The sequence below is a fragment of the Talpa occidentalis genome, unplaced genomic scaffold (assembly GCF_014898055.3).
Source record: "Talpa occidentalis isolate TD23 unplaced genomic scaffold, MPIMG_talOcc4v2.1, whole genome shotgun sequence".
NCBI classification, from domain to species: Eukaryota; Metazoa; Chordata; class Mammalia; order Eulipotyphla; family Talpidae; genus Talpa; species Talpa occidentalis.
In genome coordinates this window covers 92,479,147-92,502,932 of record NW_026555331.1, presented here as the reverse complement: position 1 = coordinate 92,502,932, position 23,786 = coordinate 92,479,147, and the positions used below count along the sequence as shown (strand labels likewise).

General features: G+C 38.0%; 1 long non-coding RNA gene across 1 annotated transcript; it reads right to left on the bottom strand.

Moving 5' to 3' along the window:
• Window positions 1–7,896: 7,896 nt before the first annotated feature.
• On the bottom strand, window positions 7,897–23,271 carry LOC129145320 (uncharacterized). The gene is made up of 3 exons (XR_008550739.1): window positions 23,175–23,271; window positions 21,352–21,556; window positions 7,897–7,985 (listed from the first exon to the last, which is right to left on the bottom strand). It is a non-coding gene; the product is annotated as an uncharacterized LOC129145320 (long non-coding RNA).
• Between the last annotated feature and the right edge of the window lie 515 nt (window positions 23,272–23,786).

The window sequence follows — 23,786 nt, the reverse complement described above, 5'->3', positions numbered from 1 at the left end:
GACTAGAAACAAATAATCCCTTTGCTTTTAACTACATCTACACCAGCCTCAACCTTGGAGGTCATGAAGCAAACCCTACACTGTCCTCTTATTGCCGACTCTTGGCACTTGAAGCTTCTCTTTTATAGAATACTCTTTTCTGCCTCCCTACATCATTTCACTCCTCCTCTTGATTTTCTCCCTCAGCTTAGAACAAACTTTTTCCCGGGGGTTCTTAACCTTAGATCCATGGACACTCACTCAAGGTCTGTAAGGAGAGAATTTAATTTTATTGTAATAAGCTTCTGTTGCAATGCTAGCATCTTATTTCAAGCATTTAATGTTTTCTTCAGAAGAGTCTCGCCACCAAAGAGGTTAAGGGAGTCCTCCCTTTAAGTTCCCACAGTGTCTTGGCCTCATTCCTACATCAAAACACTCTTTTTTTTTTTTTTTTTTTTGGCTCCTCTGAAGGGTAGATGCCTCTAGGAAGGGAAGCAGACATATTCACACTATATTCCCTCAACCCACAAGCTGTGCACATACAGAAAAGGAACAGGAGATATTTGTGGAAAGGGTGGAAATATGACAGGTTGAATGAATTACATCAATTTAAAGTGGCTACCCTGCTTATTTTATGCTGCTTAGTAGCTCTATTTCAAAGTTACAGATGCAGGGCCTCCCTGGTGGCACAAGGGGTTAAGACGCAACCTATTAAGCTATCTGAGTTCCATCCCCGGCCAGGGAGCTACCCACATGGGGCAGCAGCCCTCTCCTGACTCACCCACTGCTCCCCTCAGCAGTGTATTTCAGTCAATCAGCCTGTTCTGTTCCCCACTCTGTCTCTGGTGAATCCTCTCACCCCCCACACTTTTGGCCTATACCCCAGTTCTTGTATGCATAAATAAGTAAATCTTTTTTAAAAAGTCACTTAAAGGTTACAGATGCATAAGATGAGAATGTAGTGTTAATAATTAAATGCCATTTGATTGGAAAAAAAATCTTTCAAAGTGTCTATTTAATGAAAAGACTGGATTATGATGTGACAAACAGAATGCTGACTCTGAATTTGCCTGACTCCATCTTGTAGTTCTTAATTTTAAACTGTGGGTTCTTTCCATTTCATACCAATTCTAGTCCTAGAGAGGCTACATATACTTGTAGAGTCCAATTCTTTGACTACTGACTTTGCAGTGACTAGAAGAGAATGCCCTTGTGGGCCAAGGCAAATCCTGGCCCCTGATCTTGACCACAGCTCCCAGATTCCCTGGGTTTGTTTTCCTGATCTCAGTTAACTCACTGTTATTTGAGAAAGCATAGTTAACAATGAAAAGAAGGGAGTAGAGTGGAAGGGAGGTGAACAAACATTTATTAATATCATGTATGCTATATGTGCCAATGCACTACAGGCTGTTCGAGATAGGTATAATTCTTTCCAAATTATTTTTAAACGTTAAGTAATTTGTTCCCCATCATGCAGCAATTAAATCAAAGAGCCTGGGCTTGATCCAAATCTGCCTGTTTCAGAAGCTGGTGTCTTTGCTGCCTAGTACAGGGGTCTAGCTGTTTGGAGAACTAAAGACATCAAAAGCAGATGGTTGTAAAACCATCTTGATGTCAGTCAATGCCATGATCCCCAAGCATGGGACTTGGGCCAGAATTGCTGTCTTTCTGATTATGTTATCTCCTGCCCAAAAGATTACTATAAAAAAGAAAGAGTTATTGAAGGCACAGGACCTATATGCTGTACATGTAGTTGGAACCCAATTGAAAGTGGTTCGATCCTTTTAACTTCTTACTCAACTTATATAGTTGGCCTTAATTCACAATATGTCTTCAAAACAACTGAACAATCTGTTCTATGTTTCCACAAGATACCAGTTTAGAGTGAGTTACTGCCTATTGTTCTCAAACAGAATTTTTTCTTTCTCATCCTTAATTTTATTGACTGATTCACCATAACCATTAGACACATCCATGTTGTATATACTAAGAAAGAAAAAGTGCACTGCCAATTAAAATATGATGAATCAGTTGCAAGGTACATCCTGATTCAAACATGTGACAAATGTGTTCCTTAGAATCACTTCAAGGTTGTGTCTCCGGTAATAACCTTCAGAGTTTGACCAGACTCGGAAGGGGTTTCTGTGGTCATGCAGTAGACTTTGGCCACTCCATCCTGGGAGTGTGGACTCCTGATACTTCCTGCAATGCAGCCTCTCAGCTGTTGGGCAGAGCAGCTTAGTGGCCCAAAGATAGTCCTGGAAGGCAAGTTGAAGTTGACAGCTGTGAGCAGCAAAACTGTTGGCAAAGAAGCAGATTACTGAGACTCAGCAGAGGGGACCCAGGGGTCCAAAGGCAGTAGCATCCACTGCGGGACAATTTTGACATCTAAGACCAGAGGCTGCTTTGAAAGTGTGGGCTGTGGAATCAGACTTCCTAACCGCATTTCATATGTCTGAAATAACCTTAAATATATGTTGATCAAAATTAATGACCATTTCATGCTATCAGAAAGTGTTTTAATATGTTTTAGTGATTTCTGCTAATATCAATTATGTGTCATTTACTGCAAAGTTTACAAATTAATTTTTTTTCTGTTTTTTTTTCTGTTTCTGGACATCCTTAATGAATATTTTATATAAATAATCAGATTATAAGGGTCATCTAGGGGAGGAGGAGGGAGAAGGGTTAAAACAGGGGAAGAAAGAGCACAAGAGACTATAATGATGGGTCATGGGTGCTATGGTGGTAGGAGAACTATGGAGACTGCACCTGAGGAGAGAAATCAAATACTGTACAAAATGAACAACGATGTAAGAAAATAAATAAGTTTAAAATTAAAAAAGGACCTTGCACTTGCTTGTCTTGGTATATTTCCAGATAGAGTAAGATACTCCTGTTTCCTACTGACTAGCTACCTAGTCATTGAGCTTTATGTCACTGAACACAAATCTGAGTAGCCATTAAGATTCTGAGAATCTATTATGAACATATTTTAACCTGAAAGATCCAGAAATTAACATTTTTATTTTTCATTTAAGAATCTGTGGCACCTGGAGTTCAAACCTCTATTATTCAAGACTCTCTTAGTACAGTATTTCAGGGTGTAGCAAGTCTGGAAAGGGAAGAGTGTGTAGAGTTAGCTCCAAAGACAAAGATTTAAATTAAATCCAAGTGTTGAAGACAGAATTAAGGAGCAAAGTTCAGGTCAATTTTGGTGCCAGGCTAGAAGACGCCAACTAAGTCAACTTATTAGAATGAATGAGCACCCAAGTTAACAGTCATGGATAAAAGCTAGAAGTAAAATGAGGAAGTAGGAAATCGGGTACAAGGAGAATATTCAACTTAATTCTGGAAAAGAGCGCCTTTCTCACCTAGAGTTCCTTTAAATTATGAGGACCCACTTTCTCTGCCGTACTGAGGTGGGGAGGGCATTTTCCAAGGCACTATGTATTCTAGGATATAGCAATCTTTGGGTTTGATTAGAGCACTCCCTTGTCACACATAAAGTTTGTGTTTCTCATATCTATAAAAGACGATGATTCAGAATCCTGTCAGTGTCAGTTCATAGAAACACACTCCACCTGTCAGTCTCCTTCCTTGGGAACCTCCAATTAAAAAGCTGAGGCCTACTTAAACTTTGACTCCATTCAGTTCTTCTTTAGCTTAATATCATTATTAAATACCATCTACAAAATAGCCCAGGGAAGAATTTTTTTAAGTGTTAATGAGAATGTAGCTCAGTGTCATCTCAGTTTCTCAATGACTCAATTATATGACACTTACTTATGCCCTTTGAATGACAATAGTCATGCCAGCTGCTGGCTGAAGGAGGATTTTCCAGCAGCACTTAAATAGACTGTTTATCTTCATTAGCTCTTTGGTAGAATTCACTCTGAGCAGACGTGGAGGCTGTCATTTATTGGATTCTAGAGCAGTCCTATCCCTGTTTGATGTGGTTCTGGTGTCTGCTTAGCTATTTTTATGATTTGTTTGATATTTAAAGTTTACTTTATATCATTAACAGTTTTAAGGCATTCCATGCATTATTCTTTATTTATATTTAACATTGTCACATGTTCATTCTCGAGTATATAGCAACCCTATCTTTGCAATTCATTTTCACTATCTAGTCTAGTTCAAAAAGATAAGTAGAATCACTGGCAAAAAAAAAAAAATCTCCTAACTAGCATTTATAATCAAATTCAGATGCCTTTGTTCATGTGTACAGAAGTTGTTTATAATCATTCCGTCACAAGCAATACTGCAAATTCTCAGTCATGATGCATGAACAGTAGGATGATGTAGTGACTGAACCATTCCCCTGTGTAACATTTTTCATTAGCAATTTTAAAAATGCCTAGTACTCTATATTAGCAATCATTTCTTGATAATTTAAATGATATATCTTCTATAACCACACAGAAAAAATGCAAAAGTGACTAATAATAGAAATTTCTACTAAAGGCATGAAGGATCACACAGTTTTCTATATATGGTTATATGAATTTCAGACTTCAAAAACGTACTCAATAGTTTCCGATCTTTGAAAGATCCACTGATGCTAAGATTGTCAGATTCCAATAAATTAAGAAAATAACTGGAGAAAAATATATACTTCCAAAACTATTGAGAAGAACATTAAACACAAAGTTCCCAGTAGTGATAATAAAACCCAACACTCTTTAGAGAAATCCTCTCCCTTTCCATGAACAATTTTATTTACATTCCTAAATATGAAGATATATTTTTTAAGTGGCAAGTATAAATATTATTCTGACTACTGTATGTAATAAATGAAAGAGGGGTTTTGTTAAGCTAGTTTTCATACCATATAGTCAAACTGATGTCTCCTTATTTCTAAATACATATTATTTACTATACGCTTACTATATTTAAGAAATGCTAAGTGCTTATTATCCTTCCAAATTCTTCCCCATGTCAGCGACTCTGAACTGGTTGTTCACTCAGCAAGAAATGCTTTTCCCCCAATTCTCAATCTCTGTCCCTGGACCCCTTACTTAACAACATATCCCATGTCTGTTACACCAAACTGCTGATTTTTTTTCAAAGCACTTTTCCAAATCTGCAATTGACTTATTCACTTTATGTCTCCCTTCCCACTCACCCATTAGAATCTAGTATGGCAGAAACTTTGTCTTGTGCACCTTTGAATCCTTTACCTGGTACATGACTAATGCTCCAAAATACAGATTGAGCAGATGTGTGACTGTCTTATAAGCATCATCTCATATAATTCCCCAAACAATCCCATGTCATCATTTCAAAGGAATGGAAGCTCAAATAGATTAAGAAGCTTGCCTCAGGTCTCTTGAGTAGTCAGCCAGCACAAGGATTAAAGTCACTCTCTTAACCTTTTTGGATTTTTTGCCTCTCATACTAATTTTGCTTAATAGTATTACTGTTTTATCAACACCTGCATGTGTAGCCTAAAGTCCACTGTACCCTCCCTTTCTTTTTAACCCCTCAACAATTGCTTACCAGCCCGTCTGTCCTCCAGATTAGTTCTCCATTCTTGCCTACACAGTCTCATTTTTTTCAATCAAAATGTGCATTTCATAAGCTAGAAAGAAAAAGAAAAATACCGGATGGTCTCACTCATAGCAGGAATCTAGAAAACTTAAATAAGGGACCAGGAAAATGAATAACTATAAGAAAGTGAAAATCAAAATCAACAAAAAACTATGAACCAGAGACACTCTATGGGGGGTGGGGATGGGGAGGGGAAGGTTTGGGGTCAAAATAAGGGGGTTGCAATTGTATGGGGAATATAAAAATAAAATTTATTATTAAAAAAAATGTGCATTTCACTCAGATTGAGCTACAGACTAAGTGTTAGGGCAATGAAACTTTGCTGCCTCTCTCATTTGAAGATTTACCCAAAATGCACAGCTGTGACAGGATGAGGGCAATACCTCATGATATATACAAAACTCTATGTTCAGTACTATTTCTTGGAAGCCTTGTGAGAAAGCTGAGTATCTTAGAGAGAACAGATCCAGTTATTTCAGTACATTGGGCATGGGTTTGTTTTTTTTAATGTAGAATAGTCCTAATGTAAAGCTACTCATCAGAAGAGCTCTGAAAACACACTTGGATACCACCCACAGATTTACTTATGTCTCATTCATTCTCATGGTATCATTCACACTATTTTTTTTTCTGGATTTATTTTATTTTATTTTTTTTAATAGAGGCATGTTTGTTTATTTATTTATTTATTTACTTGTTTGCTTATACATGCACTGGGTACAGTCAGAAGCGTGGGAGGGTGAGAGAATTTACCAGACCCAGAGCGGGGAGCAGAGCAGGCAGAAGGACCGAAGTACACTGCTGAGGGGAGCAGCGGGCGGGTGGCAGGAGAGGTCTGCGCGCCATGTGGGACCCTCCTCCGGTGGCCGGGGAACAGGCAGGGATCGAACCGGTGCCGCAGGGGCTGCGGGCAGCTTCCCAATCCAGCGCTCAACCGCTGTGCCACCGGGGAGGCCCCATTCACACTATTTTTAAAAAAATAAAAATTAAAAAAATTAAAAAACAGCAGCCACTCCTTTTTTTTAATAATAAATTTTATTTTTATATTCCCCATACAATTGCAACCCCCTTATTTTGACCCCAATCCCTCCCCTCCCGCCCCCTACCCCCCATAGAGTGTCTCTGATTCATAGTTTTTTGTTGATTTTGATTTTCACTTTCTTATAGTTATTCATTTTCCTGGTCCCTTATTTAAGTTTTCTAGATTCCTGCTATGAGTGAGACCATCCGGTATTTTTCTTTTTCTTTCTGGCTTATTTTGCTGAGCATGATCCCTTCCAGCGCCATCCATGTTGAGCAGCCACTCCTTTTTTACAGCAACAGGATGAGGTAATATGAGAAGATTTATTGGTATTACCATACAGCCTTTACCTAGAAACTGTGGCCTAATACAATGAAATAAGAGTTAACTGAAAACTCAGTTTCCATGCCAGCTGGTCAACAGCACACTGGGAATTGGGTATGGTATCCCACAAGAAAAAGTGTGTTCTCTCAATGAGGAAACAACATAACCACATCCTCAGTCTGAGTCCTCACCATTTTTTCATGACCACTAGGTTATTTCCCTCAACTGGTCTCCTTTCATGACCACTAGGTTATTTCCCTCACTAGGTTATTTCCCTCAACTGGTCTCCATCCTCAATACATCCACCAGAACATCTACACAGCTTTAACATGTCATTCTTCTGCTAAAATTGCTCAGTGGTTTGCTCCCCTTTAGGATAAAATTCATACTCTAGCTTTGCAAGCCTTTAGAGGGCCTGACTTCTGCTCTTCTCCACACTCCCTTTCTTTGCTCTTTCTATGAGGATATTAGGACCTATGCTCAGTGCCTCAAATACTGGCATCCCTACATATCCCTATGGTTTTATATTTGTTTCCTCTCTTGATGTGTTCCTTCCCCCACTTGTCTGCCTGATTCACATTAATCAGCCTTCAGGGCTCAAAAGAAAACTTCCTCTTTGAAGGCCTTACCTGGCTAAGCCCAGTATGACCACTATACTAAAGTGAGATGTCGCCCCGCTTTGGACTGCCCTGAATCCCACAGCATTGCACAGCATGGAATATTGTCACATTTTGTTGTGTTTTTCTTTTGTGTTATTTCTTTTTAAAATCTGGCAGTCCTATAAGGATACCTTCAGGGCAAGCCCCTAGCATAGTACCTGGTGTGCAATAATTATTCAGAAATTATCTGGTGAAAGAATGAATTGAATTGTGAATATATTTTTGAGAAGTATGTACTGTGCAATAAATTTATTAAATAGTGGCCACAGTGTGCCTCAGAAGCTGAGGATTCTGTTTCTGAATATGGCACTATAGAACTTTCTGTGGGAGAGCACGGTGGGTGCTTATCCTTACCTCAATCCAATCCTCAAAATAGCTTCAAAGTACTTAGCTAAGTACAAAGGAAGGTACATAAATAAGGCAGTCTGCTGGCTTTGCAACCTTGCAACCTATGGGAAAGACATCATTTTTCAAAAGAATTCACAGGAACCCCACGACATCCTTTTATTCTAGATATATAATCCACAAATTCATCAGAAATCATTTGAGCTGCTCTTTATTTTCAAGTAGCAAACAGTTTTGAAATACCAAATTACTTCTAATCATTGATTCCATGCATTTGCTCTAAAACTCTCTGTGATCTTTTTCCAAGATTTTTTAATTTGAAAAGCAATGTCATATTCATAAATTCAGAGCTGCTTAAATGTATGCTTAAAAAATCGTATTGTAAAAATACCTTTATACCTTCTTTTAGTCATACTCACCAAATCCTATTTAGCAGATTTTAGAGATGCATAATGCTATATATAAATTTCAAACAGGGATTCCTAGAGCGCAAGGACAGTGCCAGTTGGCTGAACTGCTCCAGAGATATAGAACTGCAAACAAAAAGCAAGGTGGAATTTTTCTTTTCTTGCGGGCCTTGAAGAATTATTTTGCTCTGCCTTTGTCCAGGTTTCCATGGAAACTCCTCTCCTGGATATGTGCAGTTCTTCCAAGCCCTCATGGTGAATGCAAGCAGAAGACAAACCTAAAACTGTCATCTATTTTAGTGGTCATGAGTTGATGAAATCAAGGAATAATTGTTGTACTCATAAAGGAGTCAGTCAACATGAAAATGAGTATAATGAGCACAAAATGGGTTGGATGAGATCTAATTTTCCTTCTGCCTTTGGATAAATATAATGTAGATATATATAAGGCTTACGTTTCTTAACACATGAAATAATGAACAGTGCAATCGCATTGAGATCCAAAGTTACCAATAGCAAGTTAATCTTGACTTCATTCTATAAATGTAAGCAAAATGAATGAAAAAGTATTCAAAATAATATAAGCCAACCCAGAAATCTCTGAAGCAAATTAGGAAAACTTCCATTTTAAGAATAGCTGTAAGGACCATGTTTCTAGTTAAGACAGAGTTTGATGTTATGGACAAAAATTTATGACAAAAGAGCCAAGTGCTTACAGTGAAACAGGAAAGTCACTTTAATTTAGAGTGTTGGGGAAAATGGAAAACCACATGCAAAAAAATAAAACAAGACTACTATCTTATACTTTACACAAAAATTAATTGAAAATTGATTAAAGACTAATTATAATACCTCAAGCCATACAATACATAGAAGAAAGCATAAGTGATGTAGCCTTAATACAAGCTGCAGAGGTGTGTTTGGGGACTTAACTCTGAAAACTGATGGGGAGGGTGGGAATAACCAAAAATAAAGAAATGGGACTATGTCAAAATAAAAAGCTCCCACACAGAGAAAGAAACTTTTATCAAAATGAAAAGACATCCTACTGAATGAGAGAAGATATTTGCACATCACACAACTGACAAGGGATTAACATCCAAAATATACAAAGAACCCTTAAAGGTCAACAATTAAAAAAAAGCAAACACAGGACCTCCCCTGGTGGCGCAGCGGTTGAGCGCTGGACTGCGAAACTGCCCGCAGCCTCTGCAGCGCCGGTTCGCCAGCGAGGGTCCCACATGGCGTGACAGACCTCTTCTGCCACGCCCGCTGCTTCCCTCAGCAGTGTATTTCATCAGTCTGCCTGTTCTGTTCCCCGCTCTGGCTCTGGTGAATTCTCTCACCCTCCCGCACTTCTGACTGTACCCAGTGCTTGTATAAATAAATACATAAATCTTTTTTAAAAAAAGAAAAAGCAAACACAATTTTAAAATGAACGGAGGAACTAAGTAGACACTTCTTCAAAGAAGACATGCAGAATGTCAAAACCATGTGAAAAGATGCTCATCATCATTTTAATTAGGGAAATGCAAATCAAAACAACAATGAGATATCACTTCACACCAGTGAGAAGATTTGGAGAGAAGGGAGCCCTTGGACACTGAGGTGGGAGCACAAATTGGTGCAACTATTAAATCAGAATGGAAATACCTCAAAAAGTTAAAAATACAAATTCCACAGGCTCCAGTTATCCCATTTAGGGTATTTACTGAAAAAATACAAAAACTCTAATTCAAAGAGACAGATGCACCCCTGCCCATGTTTATTGCAGCTCTATTTACAATAACCAAGAATTAGAAACCTGAGTGCTCATCTGATGATGAATGAGTAAAGATGTATGTGTATGTGTATATATATATATATATTACACATCATACTTATTTATATATATATGTATATTCCATACACATGAGCGGTGAAATACTATTTAACTGTGAAAAAGATAAAATTTTAATATTTGCAGCATGGATTAATCTACAGCAAATTATGCTCAGTGGAATAAATTAGGAAAAGATAAATACCATATGGTTTCACTTGTATATGCTATATAGAAAAAACAAACAGATGGATTAAATATATAAAACAAAATAGATGTTTGTACTGTAAGACCAGTTAGAGGCCATCAGAAATGAAAAGAGAAGGAGAGTTGGAGGTGGGGAAGTTGGGGAAGGAGGGAAAATGATATGGCAAAGTATGGAATTGAACTTTAAACAGTGAAGCAAATCTAGCTGTGCACATGTTGATTCTCAATGATGAACAGCTGAAACTTACATAATGCAATGCAATGTAACATCAGGAAAATAAGTAGGTAAAATATAGATTTAATTTCAAAAAACAGTTTGGTGTTGAGATAGTCCATGCTACATGTGAATAAAACCTAGCAAGTATTATTAGCAAGCACTCTGCCAATAATATCATGTGTGGTAAAATAAGCACAGAAATTAGGGCCTCCCTGGTGGCACAGCGGTTGAGCGCTGGGTTGCGAAGCTACTCCTGGCCACCGGCGAGGGTCCCACATGGCACGCAGACCTCTCCTGCCGCCCGCTGCTCCCCTCAGCAGTGTACTTCGGTCCTTCTGCCTGCTCTGCTCCCTGCTCTGGCTCTGGTGAATTCTCTCACCCTCCCGTGCTTCTGACTGTACCCAGTGCATGTATAAACCAACCAACCAAACAAACAAATAAATAAATAAGACATGCCTCTAGAAAATTTAAAAAAAAAAAAAAAAAGCACAGAAATTAGCAAAACTCACAGAGGAACAAAGCAAGGAAAAGAAAACTGTCAGGTTTCTGGGTATGAAAAAGAAAGGAAACCATGTTTAAGAACAGGGGAGTGTGTGCCTATACTGCTTTGGTTTCCTCCAGTCAGGATTTCCTCAGGGACAGGCCACTCATTTGCGATCCCACTGCAATTAGGAGAACTGTGGTTCTTCCCTCAAAAAGCTTATCTCCCACAGAAGGCAGAGAAGATAGACAGAAAAGAGCTGGTTGTACAGTTACTGAATTACAAACTACAATGTGTGCTGTGAAAGAGAAGCGCAGGGTTCCATGAGAAATGTAAGGAAAGAACCTAGCCTTACATATGGTATCTCCTTCAGTTCTCATGACAATCCTTTGAGTTGGCGGCTGTAATCCCAATTCACAGGAGCAAACAGAGGCAAAGAAAATATAAGAAATATCCCCCAAGGTCAATTAGGAACTAAATTTTGGGGGTAGGATTTGAGCCATTGTCAGTCTGTCAGGGTTCATAGTCATTTTCTTATGTCACCTGATTTTCCTGAGTACTTATCTCAATTTTATCATTCTGGATGTTACCACTAAGTGCCCTAATTCCCTGGAAATAGAGGCTATCAAAATTTCTTGCTCAGTTGTTCTACCAGTTTTCGCCTCCTTTCCCAGAAATGTAAGCTTTGCAACCTGAGAGGCCGCCTTCCCTTATGCACAACCATAGACAATAAAGAAAAGCTGATGGGCGTTTAAAGGAATATGTTGCAGGATTTACTCTGGGGATACAGTGCAAAACACCTAGAAAAGACCATGTGACACATGGTGTGCAGACCTCTCTTGCCGCGCCCGCTGCTCCCCTCAGTAGTGTATTTCGTCAAGTCTGCCTGTTCTGTTCCCCACTCTGGCTCTGGTGAATTCTCTCACCCTCCCTCCCACGCTTCTGACTGTACCCAGTGCTTGTATAAATAAATTAATTAATTAATTAAAAAAAAAAGACAACGTGACAATGTGAACAATCACCCTAAGGAAAGGAGTACTCCCCTTACACTAGTTTATCCATTCAAGGAGGAAGAGGGAGCTCTGGCCCTGCCATTCTGGTAAACACAGCACTGTAAGAACACGAGTCCCAAACCATTTATTCAGATACTCTTAGTTCAATTCAGCTAAAAAAAAAAAAGTGCCTACTATGTGCTACAGGTGGTGAGAGGTGCTACCATTTCACAAGTGACGTAAGGCTTCTGCCCTACCTTTAATTGGAGGGAGACAGACACAAGGGATGACACCTTCAAGTAGAAGGAAGGCAAGATCACTCCTCCTGTACTTCCCTGGCTCTAGCCCCTAATCACAAGCAGCTTTTTCTCTGTGGAATTCAAGTAGAAAAAAATTACTTTAAGTTTTAATAACATAATGACAATGTAATGACTTACTGCCTCGGACTCATAATCTTCTTCACCCCCATGGAGCTTTCCTGAAAATGTCCCATATTCTCCAAATTTTTCACCCTAATATCCAACTGTGGATGACAAATTCACACAGATTCTTATTTCTGTTCTCTCATCTCTGGAGAAAAATATTAGAAGTACAATGAGGATTCTCAAATTCTTTTAATGTATGTTCTTGAAATCGTTGAAACTCCAAAAAGGATACTTTTTCCCACCGATATCACCAACATACATAGTTTGGTTTCTTCTTGTTTTTTGGGGTTTTTTTTGGCCCATATACTGATTTGTATGTGATTCCCTATTTTAATACTGTCCAATGACATCCCTTATAACACAAGTCCAGAAGTCCAGGGGAAGCTTAAGAAAGGCGGTAGTTGAGGTGAAAGGTCTGTGGTCAAATAAACTGGGAAAAATTAATGTTCAAGGTATCTTTCTGAGATTCAAGCAAAATATTAAGTCTCTGACATGTTTCCACACTTGTTTCCCTTCAGTCAAGTATGCTTTTCCACACTTTTGCACTTCCTTCCTAAAAGCCCCTGGCTGAGCCAGCAGCTTGGGAGTCTGCTTACCCATCCCACAGCCTCCAGGAACTCTCTCCACTCAACTCCTGGTCAGTGAAGCAGAATCTTCTCTCTGTCTCCTCTGTGTTGCTCTGTGATGGTCTCTGATTTCCAAAGGGTTTTTCCAGCTTTGGGGGGAATGTCCCTCTGGCAGTTCTCAGGAGTGAAGCAATCCTCATCACCATGCTGGCCCAGGGATCTTGGAGTTTCTATAATCCCCACTTGTTAGTTTAAGTCTCATGGGAACCTCAGTGATTAATCAGGTCCCTAAACATGTGACTATTAAGGACCTCTAGAGACTTCTGTGAGTGAGTATCAGACCTATTTTTCTATTTGCCCCATTGTGACAATATTCCCTCTTTCCAGTAATTGTAATTCAGTTCTATTACAAAAATCTCTTAGCCCCAGCCTCAGCTCTACATCTAGTTTTTAGGTTTCCATGTTGTTCCAAGCATGTCTGAGTCTGCTCTTTGGCTACCTGTCTAGATCCCCTTGGACATTGTCCTATTTATCCCCACCAAGGCATCCAAGGAACGGAGCCACATCTCTCAGGAGAAGTGCTCACATTTAGGTTCCTAATACCTGCTGCCAAGCAAATATTACAAGGTCCTTTTGTTACACATAGTACATTCATTCTCAGACTTTTCATGATTCACCCTGTGACTTGATATTTCAGCATCCTGGATCCCAGCCATTTCCAATTTCCTCTGTCCTACATCAATTGAGCCCTAGTTATGGAAATTCTATTTTCCCCTAGAATTGTGCAGTCCTGTTTTGTTTTCCTCCTTCCTCTCTGAATACTCCTTTCCACTTCTCTCATGCATTTTACTTTTAGTTACAGTTTCTTAGGCACACTATATTCTCAGACACAGTACCAGGCCTGTGCTTTTCTTACCCAGCACTCTCCCACTGACAACTCATTTACCCTCAACACTTCAATCACAATAGAAAAGAGAATCAAATGTTAAAATTTGACTTTTCTTTCATCTTTTCTGAAACTTAAAAATTTGTGAAGTCCAAATATGAATATTTCTGAGTGAAGTGTTCATAAAAAGCATGCTAGACACCTCAACAACTTCTGAATATCAATATCCCTGAGAACAGAAGGCAATAATCATAAATACTATTTTAAATAGGCATCAAAATTTAAGTCAGTCATTATTTTCCGTAATTATTTTGTAGTACACACTTTCCAAAATATCTAATACAGCCTTCTTAGAGAAGATGTAAGCAATTTTGATTTCCATTATTTCCAGCATCATTAAACATGTGTCTCAAAGACATTAAAATAAATGCCCCAAGTATTATTTAACAAATAACTTACATAAACCAAAAGTTGAAATTTTGTTCACATAAGAAAGTGATAATTCACTGATTCACTAATAGAACAGTTGATTCTCTTTTTCAGCAGTATTGATCAATTGTTACAATGATAATACCTTATATTTATCTGTGTCGCATCCCTCAAGTACTAGCTCAGATTTTCTATCCTCAGTGAGAAGTAACAGCACAAGTTACAATCTCCATCTTATTGTTTGGACATTGGGTCACAAAGAGTTTAAGTGACTTGTTTAAATCACAATGATAAATCCTACCAGAATCCAAATTTTAAAACTGTTCTGCTCCTCAAGTAAAAGGCTAACAATCTTCACATACTCTCTTATGATGACTCTTATGCTAAATAATCAATAGATCTGAAAAAACAAGATTTTTGCCAGAGTATACAGTTTTTTAAATGTCCCATGTTACAAGCAAGCAAAGTGAGACCGTAAGTGTTCAGAGAGAAAAAACAAACAAACTTCATAACATAGGTCACAGAGATAGGAAAGCCATTGTACAACAAACTTAAATTCTGAAATATCATTTTATGAATAATATATAGATGATGATTTAACTATATTTTAGAATTTCTAGTGTCTTCTTCAGCTTCTGAACATATTTACTGTTTCATTTTTCATCTGATGGTGAAGTTGAATTTATCCTCTACACACTCCTCAGATCTAATTTCCGGAAACTGAGATGATATGAAGTAAGCTGGTTAATGAGGTCAATCACTAAATTTCTTTTACTATTTTGAGGTAACTGGGTTAATGATAACTTTTTAAAGTCTGTCCTGTGTAAACTTCTATTCTCCTTTTGTAGAACTATTGTTGGTAACACAACTATGACATATGAAATGAATACAAGTTCACAAATGTAACCTGCCAAATCAAAGATAATTTGATATTCCCTTTATTTATTTATTTATTTATTTTAATTTTCTAGAGGCATGTCTTATTTATCTATTTGTTTGTTTGTTTGGTTTATACATGCACTGGGTACAGTCAGAAGCCGGGAGGGCGAGAGAATTCACCAGAGCCAGAGCAGGGAGCAGAGCAGGCAGAAGGACCGAAGCACACTGCTGAGGGGAGCAGCGGGCGGCAGGAGAGGTCTGCGCGCCATGTCGGACCCTCCTTCGGTGGCCGGGGAGCAGCCGGGGATCGAACCGGCGCCGCAGAGGCCGCGGGCAGCTTCGCAACCCAGCACTCAACCGCTGCGCCACCTGGGAGGCCCTGATATTCCCTTTAAAAAAGCAACATTATACTCCAATTTCAAGCATAAAGGGTATATTTTTAGTTTGTAATAATGCTTGAAATAGTCACACAGTGACTATTCCTTTGTTGTACATATATGTAAATGATAGAGTGTATCTATAAAACATTTAATTTCTACTAGCTTCCAAATATTGGCTAATCTCAACTCTTCATAAGTACATATGCTTGCTTATTATCGAGTGGACAGACCCTGGCTTCTGGATTACTTAACAGCTGACTGAACTATCATACAAACACAACAGTGTGAGGAGAAATTTCCAACAGTCTGCAACAGTAAAAAATGATTTTTTAAAGCCTTTAATGTACTCATTTCACAAACTGCAATAATGCAAAATATAGAAACGTGGTGGAAAGTAGATTAACCAGTTTGTAGCTCACATTTTGATGTATGAATAAATATATGTCTGGTGTTAATGTGAGTTTATTCTGAAGATCTTTAAAAGTTGGAAATTGGGGCCTCCCCTGGAGGCGCAGCCTCTGCAGCACCAGTTGGATCCCAGCCAGAAGGTGGGAATCCCACATGGTGCATCAGACCTCTCCTGTCTTGCCCACTGCTCCCCTCAGCAGTGTATTTCAGTCAGTCTGTCTGCTGTTCCGTTCCCTGCTCTGTCTCTGGTGAATCCTCTCACCCTACCGTGCATCTGGCCTGTACCCCGGTTCTTGTATGCATGAATAAATAAATCTTTAAAAAAAATTGGAAATTGAAACATATATATGACTTTGAAGAAGAAAGAAGGTTAAAGCCAGATATGAATTTCAGTATTGACTCCACTAACCTGGCTAAGTTGCTTACATCTTAGTCTCAATTTTTCATTTATAAAAATGGTAACCATCAAGTCTACTTGGAAGATTGCTACAAGGATTAAATATTTTTAAAAATCGCATATTTCCTAGGATAGATCATGAAAAATAGCAAATACCATTTTCTTTCTTATGACATCTTTGCTTTTATATGTATTTTTTATATGTATTTTTGTTAGAACTTAAATTTTATTTTATTTTTTTTATAGAGGCATGTTTTATTTATTTATTTGTTTGTTTGTTTTTTATTTATACATGCACTGGGTACAGTCAGAAGCGCGGGAGGGTGAGAGAATTCACCAGAGCCAGAGCGGGGAGCAGAGCAGGCAGACAAACGAAGCACACTGCTGAGGAGAGCAGCGGGCGGCAGGAGAGGTCTGCGCGCCATGTGGGACCCTCCTCCGGTGACCGGGGAGCAGCCGGGGATCGAACCAGCGCCGCAGAGGTCGCCGGCAGGTTTGCAACCCAGCGCTCAACCGCTGCGCCACCGGGGAGGCCCGAACTTAAATTTTAAATGCAGGTTAAAAAAAAAAATCTACTTTGTTCCAGTGTAAAGCTTGTACAAATAAGGGCCATGAGCTCATTGCTCCAGTTTCAAGTATAAAGGGTATATTTTTAGTTTGTTGGGTTTTTTTTTTTCTTGGCACACAGAGAAAAAACATGTATTATTTGTCATCATTCTGAATTCTATCTCACACTTGTGTACTTTTTATAACTTTGTCTAACATTGAAGTCTTTTAACACTAATTTATAGCTATACTCTCCCATTCAGGCATTTACCTTACATATTTCAAAACTAAATGCTCTGTAGCATGACACCAAATGTTTCTTCCAATAATTCCTCACATGAAAAGTTTCAGTACAAAGAGGTCACAGGAATCCACTGTCTGAAAAAACTAAGACGTTTTAACTGACCTCTACATCCTATGTCCTAAAACCCTACAAGTAAATGGAAATCATGGTTCTCGATGCCAGCTACTATTTTCTCCCCTAGTAATTAACATCCTGCTTTGAAAATCTTGCCTGGAGCTCATACTGTCAGAACAAGTAATCACAAATGACAGCCCACCGGGAACAAGGCATTCAAGAATTTAGAGATTTGTGATGAACCACACCTACTCCCTGGGGATCACGGTTGTGCAAAGCTCTACTGTGGCACATTTCCAGTTTTCTGGAAAGGAAAGTTATCTAACTAAGTAATATCATGGAATGCTCTAGTCCTTTCTACTTATACTGGAGAACATGGTCAACGCTAGCTGATTTCTACAATAAAACTCATTTCATATTTTTCAAATTGCATGATGTAATCTAATTGTGGGTCCTGAAATCATATTAGTGTATATAAACAGTATTTTCAAAAGTGAAGAATAGAATAACATGGAAAGGTAGGAAGCAAAACAACTTGAAATAGAAAACAGAGTACATCGCATGTAACATTTACAAATATTAAAATATTATTTTGCAAAACTTTCGTTTAATTTGTTCGCATAGAATACACTAGGGTGGTGATTTAAGAGTGTTTTTGTTTTATTGTGGATCGTATACAAAAATCTTTGAAAGTCAATGAACTGATGTAATGGACACATAAAACGGCTGTCCATGTGTCCCTTCAAGAAAGGGCTTGCCAGCCAGCAGCTTCAAGTGCTGTCATCAGACACCTTCATTTCTCTGCAACTTCAGGGGCTGCCTCTGCTCCAGAGATCCACCTCACATCTCAGACATAGTCTCACCCTTCCTAGTGTTCCACATCCAACTACTAACACAGGGGGCAAAAAATCAGATTATTTTGTTTCAAACCAAGACAATTCTTAACAGGCCATTTTGACCTCATAGACCCTCATGGGGTCAACTCAGACTTGTTGAGATCTGCACAGCAGTTCATTCTCCCCCTTTACCCAGTCCTACTTCCTTTCTCTTCTACAGATATAGTCCCAATGCACTCCCTAATAGAAGTCCTACATACCAAGCTCACTTTCACTTCTGCTGTCTACAGAACCCAACTTGTGATATCCAGTTATTGGGGGAACAAAGGTTTTTTGAAATAACAAGGACAAGTATATAATAAGTAAGCATCTTTACATCTTTACATAAAATATAGTGCTTGATTTTTCAATGGAACTGCAAGTTCAAAGGCTAACGTCATGACCATCGTGTTTTTACCCTATTGGCTACTGATGCCTTCAATCAAAATGCACATATACATTCCTTAATAAAGTTTGATTAGTTATTATTTTTTTTCCCTTAACTTGTATGCTAAAGTATGCTGAAGTGGTTATGCACAATGCTCCATTTCTCCTGCGAGTAGTACTTGTATTCATCTCATCTGAGCAACTATTTGATTATTTTTACTATCCTTTGTCTTACAAATATGCCTACATTAATGCCTACATCAATGCAGCTGAGAAACAGTGACAAAACCATTAATGTCATACATAAATGTGGGGGGGGGTGAGGGATATGGGGGAAGGGGAAATGAGGATATTAGTAAGTTATTTGTATTAAGCATCACCCAAAGAGAAATGGTGAAAAAGCTATCTAATAACTGGCTGTGCTTTCTAAGGCAATCATACAATTCCTACAGCAGGTGAAATATTCACATAGGTTTTTGGTTTTTTTTCCCTACAGTCTGACTCAATTAGTCAAGTCTGACTCAATCATTCTGATTGAAAAATTTGGTCAAATCAGAAAGATAAAAAACAGAAAAGAATTCATTGATTTGGGTTCTTTCATGTGTGTGTTTTTTAAGTGTTTGTGTTCGGCCAGTTAATCCTGCTGTCACATAGGATATTTCTAACATTTTGATCCAACTCTGAGACCTCCTGTTTGTTTTCTTCCTCCAGTATATTTTGGATATGTGCCCTCTAGACAGGAACCAATGATGGTAGATGGGTCAAATGTAAAAGCAAAATAATTAACAAAAGCTGGAAAAAGTCAAAGAATTTTTAAATACAAAAATCCCCAAGGAATGACTTTGGCAAAGTCTACATAAACTTGATGAAAAATATGCAATTAGCTCTTAATATTATAGTCAAATATAATCATTGTATATATTCCAACAAAGATTGGCATGATATTTACTTTTCTTTCCATTTTATTTCAAAGAAATATTATGACCATTTACTATAAAAGCCTTTTTTCTTTAAGTAAATATAGTTAGTTAGATAAATAGACTAATCAGTAGCAGTGAATCTATGTGCTTTCAATAAAATGAGGTTTTTCTACTCTTGGAACACACTCAGAGAGCAGACAGAACATCAGGCAGGTTTGAATAAGGGGAACAGAGTGATGAGCTTTGACTTAAGCTTCCAGTCACTATATGAATGAATTAAAGGAAACAACTGCAGCCTAAGGTCTCAGTACAATGAGGCAGGATTCCATGTGACCTGGCATTCACAGAGTCTCGATGGCCAGTCAGATGTCTTTGTTTCTCATGCATTTTCTATGCTGGGAATGGTCTCCTAGCTTTTCAGCCTCCCCCCAAACCTGTCATTACGCTTTGAGAGTACAGCTCCTGTGGCTTCGGAAGTGGTGACACCAGAACAGAGCCTTCATCTGCCTTTTCTTTCACACTATAAATAAAGCTCTTATCTTTCAGTATAATAAAATGGTTGAAGAGGTCCAGAGACAGATTGGGGAGTTGAAGGAAGGGCCTTCAAACATTCACTTGCAAATGTAGCTGTAGACTAACTCACAGAGGCCTAGCACAAGGGCAGCCTCTAGGAGGCTTAGTGAGTTCTCCTAGGAAACCCAGGCCCTGTGTGCCTGTACTCTTTGGGAATGAGTGAAGTGAGAATTTTAGCATAATTAGACTAAAGCCATATTCCTGTCCCTGTCACATCCAGGAGAACCACATTTTGTTCCACACAATGGACAATGAACAATATTCATTTCATTCTGCTTATGGTCCGACCGCTAGGCCAGATATAAAACTTCAGGCATTTATCATAAGACCTTTCTGTTTATCTGAAGACGGGATGCAGCAGAGCAATCCGGATTGAAGATTATCCTACACTACGGGTGAAATACAGTATTCTTAAGTGTTTTCTACTCTGATGACAATATGTGAGTTTCAGGGTGGAGTATTGCTGCTACTTCTTTCAAAGTACAAATTTCAAGGCACTCTACATGCCAACAGGGAAATATCTACAGCACTTGAAGTGATGTGCCTGCAGCTCCTCAACAATAAATACAAAATGAATGAGAAGATCTGAACAAAAAAAAAAAAAAAAACTTAAAACCCTTAAATAATTTATTCATGTTAACAATAATCACATTAGCTGAAATTGTACTACCTGCTGTGATTTACTTTTGAGACAATTTGGCACTGGTGATGGTGTGGGTGGGGCTATCATTTGACTTGGTCACATTTATGCTCTTTTACAAGATGTCTAACTTCCATCCCTCGCATATCTTCCAGGAGTTTTCTTTAAGTGTTTTCCAAACAGTTTAAATTAATCTTCCTCTCTAGGAGAGAAGAGCTTAATCCTTCTCTAATTATAGGACCTGATTGTGAACTGTGAAAGTATAAGATGTTAATTAGCAGGAAAGACTGGGAATAAAAGGGGCAAAAGAAAAAGCTTTTTTTTCCACCCTTTCTTCCCTTATTAGTCACTTCCCCGTGATACTCTGGTTTATCTCTCCAAAGGAATTTTCAAAATATGTCATCCCTCATTTTTTCACTTCTTTAAACAATAAGTATAATCCAGACTGGACCATTCCCCTTCTCTGTTTGTTTTGTTTTGTTTTTACTTTTGTGTTTCTAAAATAAACCTTCCCAATAACATTAGGACAGCAGCATAACATGTAGCAAAATTTCCATGGAGAGTGTATTTGTCCTCTCTTAAATAGCAACAAATTACTCCAAATCTTCCCAACTCAAAACATTAAACACTGATTGATTATTTCACTTAGTATTGAGGATCAGAACAAAAGTGACACACCTGAATATTTCTGGCTCAGGGTCCTTTATGAGGCTGCAGTCAAGGCCTAGACCAGGGTCTTGGTCATCTCAAGGACCCCCTGGGGCTGAAGATCCATTTCTAAGGTGATTCCTTGACAGGGCTATTGGTAGAAGGCCTCAGTTCCTCACCACATGATTCTCTCCAACGGGGCTGGTTGTCCTCATGACATGGAAGCTAATTTTCCCTAGAGTGAAAGTACAAGAGTGGGCAATGTCTTTATGAGCTTATCCTAAAAGTCACATGCCATCATTTCTGCCAAATGCTCTTTGTTAGAAGCAACTCAGTTCAACCCACATTCATGCAGAGGACTCTCAGGTTCAGTCTTTTGAATTTGTGGGCATATTTTATTTTTTTTACATTAATTTTCATTGGAGTAATATTGATTTATATTAAGTTTCAGTAACATTATATACATATATAAGTAACACTATATATCATTACAATTCAATATGTATATATGCTACATTGTGATCACCACCACCAAAAGATGTTTCCATTCATCACGGTAACATTGATCCCCTTTACTTATTTCACTGAACCCCTGACCCCTTTCTCCTCTTATCTGTGCTCTGTTTCTTTGTTTCTAAGAGTCTGTTTTTGTTTTGTTTTGTTTGCTTGCTTTGTTTCTTTGTAGTCCACATATAAGTAAAATCTTTAGTATTTGTCTTTCTCCATCTGACTTATTTCACTTACATGATACCCTTGAGGTACATCCAGTTTGTCAAAAATGGAAAGATTTCTTTTTTGTTGTTGTTTCTTAATTTAAAAACTCCTACAGAGGGGAATCCAATGTGAAAGTCAGTTATCTCAACAATCTCATATATAATATCAGGACTCTGCAAACAAAAGTAATCACCCCCCAAAGAAGCAGATAAATTATTCAGCCATTAAAAGGAAGGAAATTCTACCACATGCAACAATATAGATGAACCCGGAAGACATTCTACTAAGTGAAATAAACACTTAATGGTGAGAGTAAAACAAACAAACTCTTGGAAGCAGGAAATAAAATGGTGGTTTCCAGGAGCTGGAGGAGGAGGGTAATAGGGATTTGCTGTTCAAAGGGTGTATCGTTTTAGTGCTGCAAGGTAAGTCCTAAAGATCTGCTGTACAACATTGTGTTATAGTTAACAATAATGTATCATAGACTTAAAATTCTGTTAAGAGGGTAAATCTATTGTTATATGTTCTTACCAGAGTAAAAACACCTTAATTACTTTAAAAAGAAAAAGTAAATGATTTGTAATAAGTTACTCTAGATGCTTTCCATGTGGTTAAATATAACTATAGGTGACTTGCTACACATGTTAGACTTTCAGATGATTAAATTTTTGAAAAAAACTTGAAGTTATTAACTTTCAACTAAAAACATAGAACTACCTTCTAATGAAAATTTCTATCATAGTCATTTTTATAAAATAAATATATTAATTCCCTATTGCTGCTGTAATGAATTATTGCAAACATAATAACATAACACAATAATCATTTATTATTTTATAGTCCTAGAGGTCAGAAGTATAAAATAGGTCCACAGGGCTGTGTTCCTTCTGGAGACTGTAGACAGAATTTGTTCTCTTAACTTTTCTGGCTTTTAGAGTCCACTATATCCCTTAACTTGTGACCTCTTCCTCCAACTTTAAAAAAAAATTTTTCTCCTCTTCTATCTTCTGCCTTCTTACAAGGACCCTGTGATTACATCAGGTCTGCCCATATAAATTCAGGACAATATGCCTATCTCAAGATTTTTAACTTAATAATATCTGCAAAGTTCCATTTGTCCTGCAAGGTAAGATACTCACAGATTTCAAGGGTTAGGTCACGGACAACTCTGGGGACCAATTTCTGTGTTCCACACCTGATTTTAGATGTCAGAATTCAAATAAAATAGTCTGACAAAATTAGTTAATACCTATAAAAAAGAATTACATTAACTTGACCTATTTGTTAATGTTCAACTTGTGATGAAAATTTTTGATTTTATGTACAGAAATCACATTTGGTCTTACTCTCAAAAATTAAGTCCTATAAGGCTAAGTTACATTTGCTTTCAATGCTTGTTTACAGTTAACATCTTGGATGAACTAGAATTGAAGCCTGAAAGAAATGTGCAGCTAATATTCTCAAAACATTGATTTCTTTCACCAGTGGCTCCAGTCCCTCACTTTTATCTCAACCATCCCACAAATGATGAAGAAATACAAAGCGCCTTGGGCCCAAGGCAAAATGTTTACTTTGAAGTATATGAGTTTGCCAAGGAAAGTCTTAACAATTTCTTTTGAGAATGGAAAGAGTTTTCCAAGTACATAGTATTACAGAACTTACAGGTGTGAGGGGAGATTTCAAAATTGTACTGTTCTCTACCCTCATGCCCCTCCATACCGATCATTTTACATATGAAGATTCTTATGATC